The sequence below is a fragment of the Pinus tabuliformis genome, chromosome 7 (assembly GCF_031772625.1).
Source record: "Pinus tabuliformis cultivar Carrire ecotype Pingquan chromosome 7, CPIR1, whole genome shotgun sequence".
NCBI lineage: Eukaryota > Viridiplantae > Streptophyta > Pinopsida > Pinales > Pinaceae > Pinus > Pinus tabuliformis.
Window position 1 is genome coordinate 324,345,482 of NC_142293.1, and position 19,492 is coordinate 324,364,973.

Consider the following 19,492-nt stretch of genomic DNA (forward strand, 5'->3'; position numbering starts at 1 on the left):
TACCAGATTAAATATTTTTAATCCAGAGTCTGCAATAAATATATTTTTACGGTTCAGAGTGCGTATGAAAGATAGATTCGTTACAGATTAAATATTTTTATTGCAATAAATAGTGATGGCTAAGTTAAACATTATAGTGTATGAGAATCAGAGATGGAATTTGAAGAGTAAAATACTTTTAAATACAGTGTAAAAATGTATAGAATTTTGATTTTTGTGGTTTATTTTGAAATTTCAATCTGATGAGACCCAAATTTGGTATATGAGAATTTTGATAAGACATCAATTGGTATATGAAACCCCTTGTTTATGGAACCCCTTGTTTATGGAACAAGAAATCCACTTCCGTCCAAAAAAATCTTTATACCATCATTTCTATCTTAAAGTTTATTAAGATAGATAAATCTTAAAAACTCTTAAATTTAAGTCTGTAAACTCAATCTGTAAACTCCTGCTTAGAATACATGCTATATCATTGAATAGTAACCTTTTACTAGAAATATATATCCTCAACTATTCAACTCAACAATTCTATTGATCTTTAACATTCTTAATAATTAAATAAAATTACAATTGATTTCTACTCAAATTTTGATAATGTTTTACGAGAAATCTCTATACCTGATTCTTTATCCAATCTGAGCTGCACCCTACGATGATGCCTTGTAAATTTGACGTGATCTTTTCCCCATGTAATATTAAAGTCCTGGTTGAAATTCGAGGACTGTATCGAACACAAACCAGAGAGAATCACCACAATCTGTAGAAATGTCCTCATATTTAAAATCGTGTGATGGCTCTTCATTGTCAGCGTATTGTGAGAGCAAAATCTATGGTGTTTGTAACAAATAATCTATGCCGTTTGCCTCTATTTGCTGCAGGAAGTGGAGCCAAACACAATTCTTCAGAGTGATCGCTGAATTCCCTCTTATATAAAAGTATGGTCAAACAATACTATGTTTTCAACGTGTAGATTTTTTCAAGAAAACCTTAGTGTGAAATGTTCAACCTGTCTAACGAGATTAGAATACCATTTAAAGGAAGCCATGAGTAACTCTGCTATCACGGCGGTCGTTACAATCTATGGGTGGAACTATTGAAACAATAAATATGGTGTGTAGAGTCTCCATCAATTATCCCTTTGCAGTTCAAAAGTCAAGCATTTTTTAGATTTTTTTAATGGGAATTGATGGATATGCTGGCTTAGAAAAACAAGTATAAGAATAAGAAATCGACGGCATTCTATTAAGATTGATACATGTTGATGCGGTCAAATTTAGTTATTGCTGTTGGATTTTGAATATTTTATTTTGTAAAGTGATTAAGCTTTAGAACTTATCTTGAGGAGATATTGTAAAAATAATAATAGATATTGATATGGTCAAATTTCGTTATTGTAAATAGGGTTTAACGGTTTCATTTTATAAAATTTGTTAATAAAATAAAATAAATAAATAATTTAAAGTTGATTTAACTATGTAACCTAAATTAATTATAATTTTGATAATTTAAATATATGTTTAAATTATTAATTATACCAATCAGTCTAACCAATATGATTATTAATTATTTGAGTATTGTAAAATATATTATTATAATAGTAATAATCATATTTAGGGATAGTGTGGACACACAGTAGCATATCCCTAAATATCATTATTACTATCATTATGAATTGTGGAAATATAAAGTAAGACACCAAATTGGTATATGAGACCTCATATTTGTGGACAAAGGACGCAACAATTTGACTACCAAGTCTACTAAGGCATACATACTTTACATATGACCTATGAGGAGTAAACACATACTCTTAACCATTAGGACCACTGGAGTTGTATATTCATATCATTTATAAGAATAAAAAATAATAATATTATGCTTTTTTTCTAAAATATTAATGAAAGCTTCTCTTTGGATAAGAGTTCATCTTCCTCACACATAAGGAATCATGTTAACGGCTAGAAACAAGTTAACGGCCAAAGACCCAGAGGCATCTAGAAGGAGTGAAAGACCCCTTTACAGACCACCAACGAGTTATTCTAGGTGGTGTGGTTTTCCTTGAATAAGGGTGATGAATCAGCCTACATGGTGGATAACACCCAAAGATGGTTGTCCTCACTCCTGGATTGACAACGGAGTTATGATAGGTTTTCCCACCTTGAGAAGAAAAAAAAAACAAATCAACTTAAATTAAGTTCTATGTTTGTATATAAATATGTTAGTTATGTGCATACTTAAATTATGCACATAATTTTTTTTTAATATTCACACGGATTATTAGTATAAAAAGTTTCCCTTTTAAAGTGTGAATCAACATTTAATGTGAAATAACATATGATAGGTATTAGAATAATATTTGTTTTGGCATAATAATATTATATAATTAAACAATTTGAATAGTCAAATTTAGCGGCTTTTTCTTAACCATCTAATCTAATATAGCGGTTTTTTCATTCTCTCCCTATTTAATATGTAACCATGATTTGATTCTTCAACTTGTCGTGACGATGAACCACACTCTCCCATAAACTTCATATGGATCACAGAAGCCTCAATTCAATAATGTGATGTTGTTAAAGCTTTTTTTTGGAAAAATTTATTGTGATAATTTTGAAACAATTTACTTAATTATAATTTGCATTAGAGAAGATATAATTTAATATTATAGTTTGGATATTATAATTAATTTTATAAAAGTAGAAAACTTGATTACTATTTATTTTCAAAGGCATTATTCATAATAGATATAAATTAAAAATACAATAATTTAAATATAAACTAAAAATATAATAATTAATAATTTTAAATAAATAAAAATAGTAATAATTTTATTTACTATTTTTAAATTTATATATAAAAACATTAATAATTATTATCTAAGTGATGGCTTGTATCAAGTCAAGTCACTTCGTAATATAAATGTGTTGATTGTATTTACTATTTTATTGAATATATATTTAATTATATTAATTATTTTGAGTATATTCATGTATTAAAAATGATGATTATTTTGTTTATTATATCTATTAAATTTGGATAATTTATTTTTTCACATATACATTAAATAGGGTTGTGTGTGAAGAGTTGTGAAACATATTATTATAATGATTTTTATCATGATATGTGTTCTCTAGTCTAGTATGGAAAAGATGTTCTAAAGCAATGTCATGTTTAACCTTTTGAGTAAGTCAAAATTCATAAAAAATAAAATAAAATAAAATAAAAATAAAATGAAAATAAAATGTTTATGTAATGTAATGTAAACATTTTAATTGGGTCAAAATAAAATAATTAAAAAAATAAAAATAACTACGTAAACATAAAATAATAATAATAATAATAAAAATGACCCATCGTATTGAGAACCCATGATCAAATCTCTTGAGATATAAACTTATTTTAGAGTGAAAATAGATTTGATCCCACTTGACGCTTGGTAGATCAGACTTAAGATTTGGTAAATCAAGAATTAAGATGGATCTAGGTTGATTTTTTTTTCCATAACCATATTTTGAGATCAATTTAGACATTTATTTTTTCCTATAGTTAATTAAAGTTAACAATAATCAATTGTAATTATTATTTTAGGTGTTATGAAGTGAATGAAATCATGGATTAGTAGTGTTAACTAATAAAATATTAGAAATAGATCTAACCATGGACACCGAGTGTTAACCATTGCTAAACTAAGTCAACTACATTTACTAGTGGTTATTTAGTCATTATTTAACAATTATAAAGACAAAAATAACCTTGGACAATTATATGTATAAGATCAAGTGTGCCCAACCATTAAAAAAAAAACATGATTATTAAAATAAGTGTGATGGGGTTTTGGGGGGCATTATTAGTTGCTATCAAGGGTTGGCACCAATTATTAGTGGAGATGTTTTATACTTTAATTAATGGCTAAGAGTAAGGAGGCCATTAATATATCTACATAATATGTAAATCAATATAATATATAATATTTTTCAACATCATTATGATGATCTAGTAATGCTTCTCTCTTTCTTAAAGTCCGATGGACCATATTAGTCTTAGAGAACATTAATCATCATCATCATCATCATAATATTGATCAATTATTAGCCCGGGCGGTTAGCTCTATGGGTGGATTAGCTCAATTGGTTGATTCTTTGTTGCTAAAACATCATAAAATCAATTCTCTTTGACACCCTTAAAAATTGACTTAAATGCTATTAATTAAATCATAAATAATATATATCCAAATATAACTTAATTGAATAATCACAAAAATGATATACAACCCTTTTATTAGTTAAAGAATATTGATAAAAAATAAAAATAAAATCATAAAACTTGGCCAAAAGATAAAATAAAGAAATCGACATATTTTATTTATTAATAAAATAATTTATTTCCAATTTTGAAGTAAATATTTCACCATTTAGATTAATGGGATTTATCAAAATTTCTTATTAAATATGTTTGTTTAATTATTATTAGTCATTGCCTCACCAGAGACTATAGCATTTGTCTCGCGGTTAAAGTGCATTGGCTCTCTATTATTTTGTTGTCTTTTGCAATTTTAACCAAAGTTTCGAGAAAATGATACATATTTTTATTTTCCATAAATTCAAAAATAATTTTCTAATTTTAGGAAAACCTTATTTCTAATTTTCGATTGTTGAGCAATCTCTGATGGGACATAATTCCTCTAGTGCAGAGCATTTTATTTTTGGTATTTGTTAGTGTTTGACAATTCATTTAAATATTAAAAAAAAAACTAATTTTATGAGTGGTATTTACATATGTGAGTTCTCTGAAAGTATCATGAACATTGACACTATTATGGTATTCCTTTGCTCAATGATGACAAAATTGGGCGCGGTTGTAGGTCCTTTATGTAGGCGGAGGTGTGGAGCTAAAAAAATCTCCAATTAATATTATGCTTGTGTGGAGATGACTATTACTTTTACAAACTTCCACATCGTATATCACACTCATAATGGAATTATTGAAACTAAATCTTTATTGTTTTATAAATTCATGAAATTAACCATATTGTTACCACTTAAACTAGAGATCAAATTTGTGAGTGGTATGCAAGTGAATCTGGGATTTGATCCACTTGTTCAGGCCCAGAGCCCAGGTCACTGCCCATAATTGAACATCTCTTCACATCAGTGAAATAACATGGAAATGACAGTACTACAGAAAATACTTGTTCAAGACCTAGACTGGACCCCTACTAGCCATGACAGGAATTTCGTCAAACATATTGCAAATGTGTAATCTAGAAGTGTAATCAATAGTTCTGAGCATAGGGGTCTCATACTTAGTTGAGAATCACTAAGGACCATTAATGCCTCAACACATCAATTTCCAGTCCATCCATTAGGTCATAGATACATTGATCATTCAATTACACGTAAAAACATCATGAAATCCATACATGCCTGTTGTCTTAAAACACGTACATAACTAGCATAATAGGAACATAAATACTCATGAAATTATAGCCATATAGACCACATACAATCCATCAAAATGATCATATAAATACAATGAGAAACAACCTTTCATTAATGATGAAAAATCCAAACCCGGGATGGGACTTCCATGTTCCACCCAACCATAGAATGGCTGAGCCAAATCTATCTTCATCCATTCACTCCCTTACCATATTCCAAGCATGAATGTTGGATCTCATATAACACATCAATAAAAACTCATTCAAGGATTCCAGAGGCCATCCACCTCAGCCATCAAACAGTGATTCCAGCTCAGGGTCAAACATCACAAAAGCATCATCTGATCAGTCTCTATCCCAGCCATCTAGGGCTCTAGAGAATTTGTTCTAACCAAGGCTCCAGAACTAATAACTCAACTCACAACTGTCATCAGGCTCCAGAGCGTTTGTCCAACCAAGGCTCTAGGACTAGTAACTCGACCCACGAAGGGCTCCAAAGAGTTTGTCCAACCAAGACTACGGGACTAGTAACTCAACCCAAGTTTTTACAAGGCTCCAAGAACTAGTAACTCAACCCAAGCTAAGGAAATATGAGAACCAACAAAAAGGACAATGAAAGTAAACCCAAAATCACCATGGCTATCCAGGAAATGGCAAGACTAGGCGATCCACTATTAATCCAGGCAATCTTCCATGCAAATGACAGATCACAACCAATAAACCACATGCATGTCGCATGCATGGCAAAACTAGTGAAGGAAACATACATGCAACTCGATACCTGCAAGAAAATCTGATGTAGTTGTTGATCCTGATTCCTTCTTGTGATTTCATGCTCTTCCTTTTCCTTCTTGCTCCAAGAATCCAAGTATGTCACACCCTCCAAGAGTGCTCCAAGAAAACTCTAATTCTCCAAGAGTATGAGAGAGAGAGAGAATAATGAGAGAACTCCAAAAGTGAACTGACAAAAGGTTACCAAGTAATCCTTAGAAACCCTTTTATGAATGAGGCCTCTATTTTCTTCATTTTCCATTATTTTCAATCATTTTCCTCCTCACATGCAACCAGTGACCTTTCACTTCCATTTTCTCCTAATTTCCATTATTTTCATAAATAAATGTGCCAAAAATTCTAGTTTGCATTTCCAAAGCCTTAATCATCGCCTTTGCCTATTTCCTTAGCCATAAACAATCACAAGTGATCCCTATCACCAGGATTTTTCCCAACATTCAGCTTGGAATAATTTTCCCATCAATCGTTGTTATTGTTTTTAACTTTTACTACGTGGAATTTTCACCAGGGCTGTTACAGAACCCTCCCCCTTGGGGGAATACTGTCCTCGGTGTTCAACAAAACCTATAACCACAAAATTATTGTAAGAAAAATATATTGTTGATGGAGCTTTATAATTTAGCTTGATGCAGTATTTACAATAATCAACCTGCTAAGAAGCAAACCAACATGAAACATAACAACATCACATCATCATGATATGAAAACCATACCACTTATTGGAGCTTTATAACATAGCTCGTGGTGGTATTTACATCCATATACATATATACATAAACCAACATCATCAAAACATATACTAAACATAAACCAACATCACAACAAAACACCAAGCCAAAATTGCTTTACCTCAACCGAAAACAAGGAAGGATACATAGCTCACATCTGATCTGCCATCTCCCATGTAGCTTCATCGAGCCCAAAGTGCTTCCACTACACCTCAACTTGCTCAATTTCTTGGTTCTGGAGCATGAGCACCTTTTTTTGCAATATACACTAAGACTCCGGTTGGAATTCTCCATCTGGTTCCACGTGCAATAAAAACTAGTCAATCACATGATCAACATCCTTAACATACTTCTTAAGAAAAGATACATGGAATACATCGTGGACTTTCATTGTCAGAGGCAGTGCAAGTCGATAGTTTACTGGCCCAATCGTGTCAATACTATTGAAGGGTCCACAAAACTATGGTGCTATCTTGGCACAAGATCCAATCCGCAAGGAGCTCTTCTCTGATTTGATGTGCAAGTACACATGTTCCCCAACCTTAAACTCCTTGAAAAATCTGTTCCTATCTGCATAACTCTTCTACATATCATGTGTTGCCTTTATATTCCTTTTGATCATATGCATTTCATGTTCCATGTCTGCCAACATATCTAGTCCAATCAACACCTTGCTAACCAAAACACTTCAACTGATGGGAGTGTTACATCTCTGCGCATACAATGTCTCAAAAGGACTCATCCTCAATGAATCTTGATAATCGTTGTTGTATACTAACTCTACTAAAGGGAGATACTCTTCCCACTTCTGTTGTTCATTCATCACGTACATCCTCAACATGTCCTCCAATATCCTATTGACCCTCTCTGCCTGTCCATCTATCTGTGGATGATAAGTTGTGTTGAAAACCAGCTCTGTGCCCAAAGCTGCAAATAAATCCTTCCAAAACTTGGAAGTTAACTTCGCATCTCTGTTTTACACAATCTTCTTTGGAACCTATTGAAGCCTCGAAAATCATTGCAACAGCATGGGGGAAAACCACTTGGTCGGGGACTTGAATACTGTCCCTTTTCCGTTTGGATTAGTGGCTTTGACTGGATATAATGGGATCAATTTCCCAATAAAAATGTGATAGGATGGATAGGGTGGTTGATTACCAAAAACTAAGTGATATATAGGGTGGTTTTCAACTAAAACATATATATTACCCAAGATTTTTCTTATACTTGTGTGATCTTCAATGATTATCTTTAGTACATGACAATGAAGATTAATCAAATACTAACAGAAATGAAAATATTTTGAAACAATTATTTTGATTATATAGTTAATCAAAAGAATTTATAAACTCATATCACATAAAATATCATTTAAACACTTGCTCGTCAATGTATTAAAAATAAGAGTTCAAGCATGTTCAAAAATGAATGAATACATATCTGCATAAAAGATACATGTGACAAACAATATAAAAGAAAATGACTATCAATGCATAAAACAAATCAATACACAATGATAGAAGTACCCAATGCATATAAATATTCTTATGAAGAGAATAGCTCTAGTCCAGTATTTTTCATTAAGATGGTTTTCAAAAGTACAAAAGTGCAAGCTTCCAAAAGCCTTCTTCAAAAAACTTCTGGACTCCAATCCATGGTTTCTACTAAGATAACTTTAAAGTACAAAAATGTAAGATTTTAAAGTGTTTCTTTATAAAATTTTGGAGCCTTTCTTAAAATACATGAAAGGGTTTATATAATAGAATAAAAGTTCAAAAATAGGCATTGCATAAAGTCCTGAGGATGTTTAAACAACTCTCCTTAAAAAAAGTTACAGAATTACATAAAACAAAAATTATTGAAATGACGAGCTCCAACATGTAACAGTATCTACTCTTTAATTTGTTGTCTGAGCTCGTATATATCCATCATCAACTTGACTTCAAGAGGCTGACTAATCCTTATGCGCATCTGGCATGTATACACTGCATCTGAAAGGGAAGGCAGCATGTGCATGGCTGAGTCAGTTAGGTAGCGTAGTACTAGCCACTGACCGTGTGGCTTTACCAGATATCTCCACTACACTTCCAAGACTAATTTTGTAACTTGTTTAATCAATTCTTCTTTTGATTAAGAAGTTTCTTGCCATTTTTTTTCTAGGGATATGACATTAGGGAGACTCCCAGGTGGGTATTCTTGTATCATATTAACATTATGCAAATTGTCATTGATGGTCTCAATGATATTGTTTGCAACATCGATTGTTCTTGTGACCGCCCTTTCTTCTTGTTTTAGTTGAATATCCCAATTAGTGAAGAGGATATCTTTGTGAGATTCTTCTATCGTTGGGAGATCTGTTGCCCTTCCTTCTAGAGTACCTTTCCATGTAGTGTATCCTAAAATCTTCTCATCAATCTCGTTGAAGGTGATCCTCAGATCAAATTCTCGATTCATCAATGAATCACTTTCCTTGCACATCGGATTGATGACTGGTAGCTTCTGACAAAACTTTTCCTATTGAATTAACAACAAGGAATTGAGTTCTAGTGCCTCTTTTACAAATTCCTCAATTTTAGCATTATCTTTCAGTTGTTCCATAGAAACTTGTAGCTATTGTTTGACATACACTGCCTTATCAATAGTGGCAGATGGATAAGCACCTACAAACTTTGATAGTTTGGTCAAATTATCTGAAGGATCCATGGGGGCATCCTTCCAAAGTACATCCATTGGCTCATTGTCAGGAGTTATTGCCGAGGACTATTCTATTTTCCTTTTCTTCCTCTATCATTTTACCACAACCCGATGTTTTGGATTGTAAAAGACATCAAGAGGAGGAATTTCCTCTACTATTAGAACAATATATATTGAAGGGAAGTCTAGGATGATTTCAATCTCTTATGTGGCAAAAAATTTGTCAGTGGCCCTATCAGTGAGTGAGCTTTGTTCAATATTTTGGAGTGTGTTGAGTGTTGTTTATGTTTCAACACTTTTCTTCCCTTGTTGTCCTCTGAGTTATCAATGAAACTGCTACCATGCCTTATCTAGTTGATTTTCAGAGGGGGTTTCATCTCTATGCACTTTTATGGAAAAATCTTCCACTTCTTTCTTTGTTGAGGCCTTTTCAGATTCCTTTTGAGTGTCCTTCTCAGGACTCTTCTTTGGGCTCTTCTCTGAGTCGTGCTCTAAGCTTTGGGTTGATTTCTGCTTTGAATTCTATTCAGAACCCTGTTCTGATTTCTCTTTTGAATTATGCTTAGAACTATGTTCTGAGACTTTCTTTGAATCATGGCTTGAGCTCTACTCTTTTGGAACATTTTCTTGTGGGATCTCCAACAAATCTAAAGGGACTTTCTGTAACCTCTTCCTCCTGTATTGGTGGAATTTGGCTAGCTTTTGTAGGTCAAGCCTCATAGTATCCAAATGTTTTACCTATGAGAATAGTTCGGCTGACTCAAACAAATCATCAAAATCATCTTCTTCATAGGTGAATTTCCTTATTTTCACTGAAGCAGTGAAATTATGAGCAACTTTATTGGGGTCGAACTGTCTTCTTGGAATAGTGGCAATATTTAAACACAAAATGTGATCTATTTCAAGTGCAACATGCTTGAAATCATGCAATGCATAAACACCACATTAAAGGGGAAAATAAGGCCAAAGGGATTTTTTGGATTCTTTTTGGGTTTTGGTTATCTCATCCCCTACAGTCTGGTAAGAAATCTCCCTAGAAAGAAGCTTATCAGGTACATACCAAGGGAGGACATGAGGGGGTGCTATGATTCCAAAGACCCGGACATAAGTAAACAATTCTTCTTTGAACCACCTACCTATTGGTAAAATACCGATTTTCACCTCATGAGATAACCTTGGGGACTTTTTGTCGAAAACAACTTGGTAGATAAGTAGCATGACTCCTTGACATATTTTGTAAAAATGAGTGTGGAAATTGGATTCCCATAGAATTTTGTGATATATGTGAATGGGGGTAGGATCTTGAATAGTCCATGTCCACCCCATAGTTGGGAAACTAGTGGTGAAACAAACTGCATCCATAATGTAGGCACTCATAAAAAATGGTGGGACTGTTCTAGTGGTAACATATCTATTTTGTTTGTATTCTTGGATTTGTAAGGTGAGGTTATTAAAAAAGATAGTGCCCCAGTCCATTACAAAATAATTCACAACTGCGTCTATTAAGGGAACCCATTCAACAGAAAATTTGGTAGTTTCAGCATACCCAAACAACCTACACATCATGGTAGCAATATAAGAGTAGGGAGCAGTGAGAGTTGCTATAGGATACATACCTGATTTATTTTGTTTGTGCTTGTTTGAATTATACCTCCATTTCCTAATTGGGTCTGATGGTTCCTCATTTTCTACTGCGAAATTCTCGAGGAAGGCTTTATCATATACCTTATGTGGGTCTGGTATATGATACATTCTCTTGAGGTCTTTTGGTGTGAAGGAACCAATCACTGTTTGTCTTGAAGTCTAGAATGCCTTGTCGGCAATGTTAATATTGTCTATTATCCATTTTACCATATCGGTGTATGGAAAAATATTAGGTCTAGCAGCAATTTTGTGCAGGAATGAGCTTGTAGCCTCAAAGTGGGAATCTTCAGAAGAAGTGGTAGCATATGTACTAAAGATAATCATTGAAGATCGCACAAGTATAAGCAAAATCCCAGGTAAGATATATATATATATCTATCTATATATAAAGATCGCACAAGTATAAGCAAAATCCCGGGTAAGATATATATATATATATATATATATATGTATCTTACCCGGATTTTGCTTATACTTGTGCAATATTCAATGATTATCTTTAGTACATGACAATGAAGATTAATCAAATACGAACAGAAATGAAAAGATTTTGAAATAATTACTTTGATTAAATAGTTAATCAAAATAATTTATAAACATATATCACATCAAATATTGTTTAAACACTTTATCATCAATGTATTAAAAATAACAGTTCAAGCATGTTCAGAAATGAATGAATACAAAACTACGTAAAATGGATACATGTGACAAATAATATAAAAGAAAATGACTATCAATTCATAAAACAAATCAATACACAATGATAGAAGTACCTGATGCATATAAATTTTCTCATGAAGAGAATAAATCTAGTCCAATATTTTTCATTAAGATGGTTTCCAAAAGGACAAAAAAAAAAGCTTCCAAAATGCTTCTTCACAAAACTTCAAGACTCTAATCCAAGGATTCTACTAAGATAACTTTAAAGCACATAAGTGCAAGCTTTTAAAGTGTTACTTTATAAAATTTTGGACCCTTTCTTAAAAGACATGAAAGGGTTTATATAATAGAATAAAAGTATAAAAATAGGCATTGCTGAAGTTTTGAGTAGGTCTAAACAACTCTCCTTAAAATAAGTGACAAAATTACATAAAAGAAAAATGATTGAAATGATGAGCTCCAACATGTAACAATATCTACTCTTTCATTTGTTGTCTAAGCTCATATATATCCATCATCGACTTGACTTCAGGAGGTCGACTCGTCCTCAAGTGTATTTGGTCTGTATATACTACATCTAAAAGGGAAGTCACCATGTGCATGGTTGAGTCAGCTAAGCAACATAGTACTAGCCACTGATTGTGTTGCTTTATCAAATATCTCCAATACACTTCTGAGTCTAGTTTTCTAAGTTGTTTAATTGATTCTTCTTTTCCTTTGGAAGTTTCTTGCCATTTTTCTTCTAGGGCTCTAATATTAGGGAAACTCCCAGGAGGGCATTCCTGTATCAGATTGGCAATATGAAAATTGTCATTGATGATCTCAATGATATTGTTTGCAGCATCAGTTGCTCTTGTGACTTCCCTTTCTACCTGTTTTAGCTGAATATCCCAATCAATGAAGAGGATATATTTGTGAGATTCTTCTATCCTGGGGAGATCTGATGCCCTTCCTTCTTAAGTATCTTTCCATGTAATGTATCCTGAAATATTCTCATCAATATCATTGAAGGTGAACCTCAGATCGGATGCTCGATTCATCAGTGAATATCTTTTCTTGCACATCGGATTGATGAATGACAACCTTTGAAAAACATTGCATGTTGCATTGACAACAAGAAATTGAGTTCTAGTGCCTCTTTTACAAAATCCTCAATTTTAGGATTATCTTTCAGTTGTTCCACATAAAATTGTAGTTGTTGTATTTGAGCATATTTAGCACTTGTCTCTGCTTGATACTGGAACTTTAACTGATCAAAGCTCTATTGTAGTTGTGCAATTTGTACTTTCATTTGATGGTCTACATTCGGCTTTTCTGCAGCCAATTGTTGCTCTAATTGTTGTATCCTCTCATCTTTCTCCCTTACTAGTTGTTTGACTTCCAATTCCTTATCAATAGTGGCAGATGCATAAGCACTTGCAAACTGTGATATTTTGGTCAAATTATCTAAAGGATCTATGGGGGTATCCTTCCAAACTACATCCATTGGCTCATTATCAAGAATTATTGCCAAGGACTATTCTATTTTCCTTTTCTTCCTCTGTAGTTTTACCACAACCTGATGTTTTGGATTGTAAAAGACATCAAGAGGAGGAATTTCCTCTACTCTGAGAAAAAATTATGTTGAGGGGAAGGCCAGGATGATTTCAATCTCTTCTATGGCAACAAATTTTTCCTTAGCCCTGCCAGTGAGTGAGATCTATTCAATATTTTGGGGTGTATTGAGTGTTGTTTCTGTTTCAACACTTTTCTCCCCTTTTTGTCCTTTGAGTGTTTGAACAAAATATTTCCATGCCTCATCTAGTTGATTTTTCAGGGGGGTTTTGTCTATATGCACTTTGGTGGAGACATCCTCCATTCTTTCTCTGTCGAGGTCTTTTCAAATTCCTTTTGAGTGTCCTTCTAAAGACTCTTCTTTCAGATATTCTCTAGGATATTATCTGAATCGTGCTCTAATATTTGGGTTGATTTCTTCTCTGAAGTCTCTTCAAAACCTTGTTCTGATTTCTCTTCTAAATTATGCTCAGAATTGTGTTCTGTACCTTTCTCTGAATCATGGCTTGAGCTCTGCTCTTGCAGAACATTTGTCTATGGGATCTCCGACAGATCCAAAGGGACTTTCTGTAACCTCTTCCTCCTGTATTGGTGGAATTGGGCTAGATTTTGTGGGTCAAATCTGAGAGTATCCAAATGTTTTACTTGTGAGAATAGCTTGGCTGACTCAAAAAATTCATCAAAATCATCTTTTTCATGGTTGAATTGCCTTATTTTCGTTGAATTAGTGAAATTCTAAGCAACTTAATGGGGTCAAACTATCTTCTTGGAATAGTGGCGAGATTTAAACATAAAATGTGGTTGATTTCAAGCACAGCATGCTTGAAATCGTGCAATGCATAGACACCACATTAGAGGGGAAAAGAAGGCAAAAGGGATTTTTTGGATTCTTTTAGGGTTTTGGTTATCCCATCCCCTACAGTATGGTAAGAAATATCCCTAGAAAGAATGTTATCAGGTACATACCAAGGGAGGACATGAGGGGGTGCTATGCTTCCAAAGACTCGGACATAAGTAAACAATTCTTCTCTGAACCACCTACCTACTGGTAAAATATCAATTTTGGCCTCATCAGATAACCTTGGGGCCTTTTTGTCAAAAACATCTTGGTAGATAGGTAGCATGACGCCTTGACCTATTTTGTAAAAATGACTGTGGAAATTGGATTCCCATAGAATTTTGTGATATATATGAATGGGGGTAGGATCTTGAATATTCCATTTCCAGCCCATAGTTGGGAAACTAGTGGTGAAACAGACTGCATCCATAATGTAGGAACTCATAAAAAATGGAGGGATTATTCTAGTGGAAACATGTATATTTTGTCTGTAATCCTGGATTTGTAAGGCGAGGTTATTAGAAAAGATAGTGCCGTAGTCCATTACAAAATAATTCACATCTGCATATGTTAAGAGAACCCATTCAATAGAAAATTTGGTAGTGTTGGCATACCCAAACAATCTACACATCATGGTAGAAATATAAGATTAAGAAGTAGTGAAAGTTGCTATCATACCCGATTTCTCTTGTTTTTGCTTATTTGAATTAGACCTCCATTGCTTAATTGGATCTTATGGTTCCTCATTTTCTACTACTAAATTCTTGAGGAAGGCTTTATCATATACCTTCTATGGGTTTGGTATATGATACATGCTCTTGAGGTCTTCTGGTGTGAAGGAACCAATCACTGTTTGTCTTGAATTCTGAAATGCCCTGTTGATAATGTTGATATTGTCTATTAGCCATTTTATGACATCAATGTATGGAAAAATCTTAGGTCTAGCATAAATTCTATGCGAGAACAAGCTTGCAACCTCAAAGTGGGAAGCTTCAGAAGAAGTTGTAGCATTTTTTGTTTCTTTTCTTTGAATTATCGTTGGACCCTCACTTTCTAATAGATCGGACATAGTTTCCCATGAGGAAGTCTCGATGTCAATAGTGCATGTTGTATCTGAGAATAATGGAAGCATTTATGTTACATCAAATGTAGAAGATTGTGTGACTTCACCGAACTTCTTTCCTTTCTTAGACATAGTCATTTTGCTACACAATTCTCCCTCGGGAGAAATCCTACAATACAGAGAATATAAAGCAAATGAAGAGAAAATATGAGTTAAACGTAAAAGCATGCAAACACACAAAGCTTTTGAAATGACAGAAAGGGAGGTTTTAATGAAAATCAATATGAATAAATCACCAAATCTCCTTGGGCCCTTAAACCATAAATACTGTTAGAACTCATTAATTAATTGAAATCATGGCTTCGCGTGGTTTATTTATTATTCATTAATATATCGCATCAAAAAGCTTATTTGGATGCAAACAAAATTCATTGTTTAAGTACCTCATCGATATGCGATGGCGATATCATTGTATCGGCGTGTTAATCATGGGAGATGTGTGATTGTGGTAATTACATTATCACAATATCACCATCAACAATTTCAGGAGAGAATAGAAAATTGATATGGTTGAAGCCTTGAGCGATTACGGTTTGCGGGAAGTGACGTGGCACTTATAGTGGGCCCATAAGTTTATATTCAAGCGAAGCTTTTTTTTAAGCCTTGTTATTTCCTTGGGTGCTTTTCTTTAATGAATAGATTTATCACAATCGGAACTATTTACAATGATACGAGCGGAGCTTATTGGCATTCTTGCGATCGGCCGAATGCGATGTGTTTTTAATGTTATAGTTTATTGTTTCGTCGATCCCGATGACTTATCACATTTCACAAGATAGAGGAATTTTGGATATATTGCCTATTTTTCGTGGGATTGTGATGTGGGTAGTTTCCTCTGTAAGGAATTCTTATGAATACTTTAAGCTTTTATAATGAATGAATATGCTTGGGTTCCCTGGGGCTATCCTTTATCGCAATTGCAAGTCTCAACTCAGTAGGTGAACTATTATACTTTCGAGACTATGTGATATGCGATATTGTCAGATTTTCCTTTAAAGTGGCCATGTTTTGCTCATTCAATCTTTAATGGGGTTTTATTAAAAAGGGAAATCAAATTTATTCCTAAGAAAACCTTTAAATTAAATTATATTCCTATGTTTTTTTTGAAGGGTCTCTATTCATTTTAACATAATTTGTAAATTCTTTATGTAAAATAAATGGGGGGATTTTTGCACAACACAAAAAAACCCCATGTAATCTAACAACATCTTTGATGAATACCTATTTTACATCACTAGCTAAGAATGTAGCCTTAATCAGAATGAAGTGTTCAACCTTTGTCAACCTGTCCACAATAACCATGATGGAGTCATGTTGTCTCATTGTCTTTGGAAACCCTGTGATGAATTCCATGGAAATGACCCCCCATTTCCATTCTGGAATCGTAATTCGTTGTAATAGTCCACTTGGATGCTTACATTTTGCTTTCACTCACTGAAAATCAAAACATCTAGGCACAAACACTCCTAAATCTCTCTTCAAATTCGGCCAATAGTAAAATGTCTTCACTCTAGTTAATGTCTTCTGATAACCTAGGTGACCCGAATATGTTTCACATGAAACTCCCTCAAGATCACCTTCTTGAGCGTACTGTTATTCGGTACATATATCTTGTATTAGAACCTAACCAACCCATCTACAATAACACAATAATTCATAACTTTTGCACCTACACCTGCACCTGTACCTGTACTATCACCTATACTTGTACCTGTGCTTTGTTGTAACTTGTGCACAATATCCATATATCTGACATCCTGCTGACCTAACTACAAGATCCTATCCTATAAGTCCATCCCATAAGAGCTCATAGCTACCAAGTGATTTACATGTACCCGTCTATTGAGAGATTTTCCTGCCCTGTTCCCTTTACCTTTGATGTACCTGATCTCGAAATCAAACTCTTTGATTGTGGCCAACCATCCAGCTACCTAGCATTCAGATTTGGTTGGTCAAACAAATACCTCAACCCAATCTGATCACTCATAAGTACAATGGGACTCCCTACATTTGTGAGATTGATCTCTCGATTAATCAAAGGATTCGTGAGCATGCAATTGACATCAATCATGGCGGGACCTGCTCCTCTGCTTTAGCAAAGCATGCAGATAAATCTAAGCATCACATATGAATTGAGGAGGCCCAGCTCGTTTCTAGGGTTAGTCATTTCCATCATCGTAAATTGAGGGGGGCCGCAAAAATAAAAAAAAATACCCTGTTAGTGCTTGAAATTTCACCTCAGGCTGAGAAAGGTAAACCTCAAGGCTACATCAAACCATTCAGCCTCGTAGCTAGCCCTACGGGGCAGGAGAAGGCTCTCTCCGGTCAATCTCGGTAGATCTTCAATGGGATGAGATGACCAACAAGGTAACACTGATATTAGGCTAGTAAACTGATTTAAAAGGTTGATTTGGGTTTTTGGTGGCAGATTGAGGAATTGCAATTTTGGGTGCAGGGATTGGACACAGTTTCTGCAGGGGGTTCTTTGGGGCGAGGTAGGAAACCATATTGATGCCTTAAACTGAGATGGATGATCAGGAATGAAAGAGGAGGAGCTAAAGAGAGCAAACAATGACTTTGAATTCCCTTTAGACAGTAGAAAACATTGAAATTAAACAAATTTAAAAGCAGAGCATGGCTAGCATGAATTCATACTTTAACACTTCATTTGTTTAATGTGCAGCAGTAAAGAAAGGAAATGAATCACATAACAAAGCTTACAAGAACATGAAGAAACACACCATCATCACATGATTCCACAAGAATCCCAAAGATGACTGCAAAACCCTGGTCTTCCTTAGCCAAAAATTGCAGAGATACAAGTGAAATAATACAATGATAGCTTCTCCCTCAAGAGTCCAACCATGAAAATGAGCAAGAAAGTACATAATATAGATGATCTAACCTCTTTCCCTGCCTCCATGGGTCGAGCTCACTATCCTAGCAGTTGTTTGAACCACTTCTAAACTAAGCACTACAAAATAGGCAGTCAAAACAACTTGCCTCTATAAACTTGGAAACCAGTTCATACATTCAATTTTTACCCTTTACATGCATAAATCTTCTAGAAATGTTAAACAAGAGTAAAAGTATCCAAAAAGTGTCACAATTACATCCATGAAGATCATCATTAACCTCAGAAAGTCGAAAAGGGTCAAATCTGCAATTTCTGGGCTGAACTGGTCAAATCTGGCAAGATTTCCTCAACGGGTCGCGCACTTTGGATCTCTGTTTGGGGCACTTCCCAGTATCAGAATTGGGTGCAAGATAGCTCGTTGGAAAGGTCTGCGAGTCTACTTTCCAACCCAACTAGAAATTTTGAATTTGGAGTTCATTTGCCTAGTTAAAAGTCAATTCTCCCAAAACTGCGTCTGCAACTCAAAAAAGGGGCAGAAAGTCAAATTTTGCATGTATTTTGACCTCCTGGAGGCCCAAAACCCCATAAAAACTCAAGTCCATCCATGGGCATATGTAATTTTGCATGAAAAATCTAAAAATGCTGAGTTTTTTCAAAACAGAGCTACGATGACAAAGGGTCTCACCAGGGGTGAGACCCATTGAGAAGCCAAAACCTGTAAATTTCCAAAAAATTCCAAAATTACCCAAAATTCTCAAAAAATTTTGGGATTTGTGCTGTAGCTGATGCTAGTGAGTGCCATGATATTTGAGGGATGCCTCATCCAAGATACGGAGTGGATTGGTTTTCTTCCTCCGCCTAAGAGCCTCGGACAACCTCCTTTGGAACATTTTCATTTTGGCCTTGCATACATGCATCCTTGCCCAATAGTGGTTCTTCATGTTTCTCAGCAGCTGTTTCTCTTGGTTGGCCTTAGCCAACAGCCTCTCCAAGTGGGCATTCTCCTGAATGAGCATTGACTCTCGGTCAGCAGGCAACGGATCACCTGGTCTTCTACGGTTCAAGACTCGGTCGCTACGAATCCTCCATAGCTCATCAAGTGCTTTCTCCTCCTCCAATTGTTTGTTCCGCTGCTCCAGGTAAGTAATAGTCCATTGGG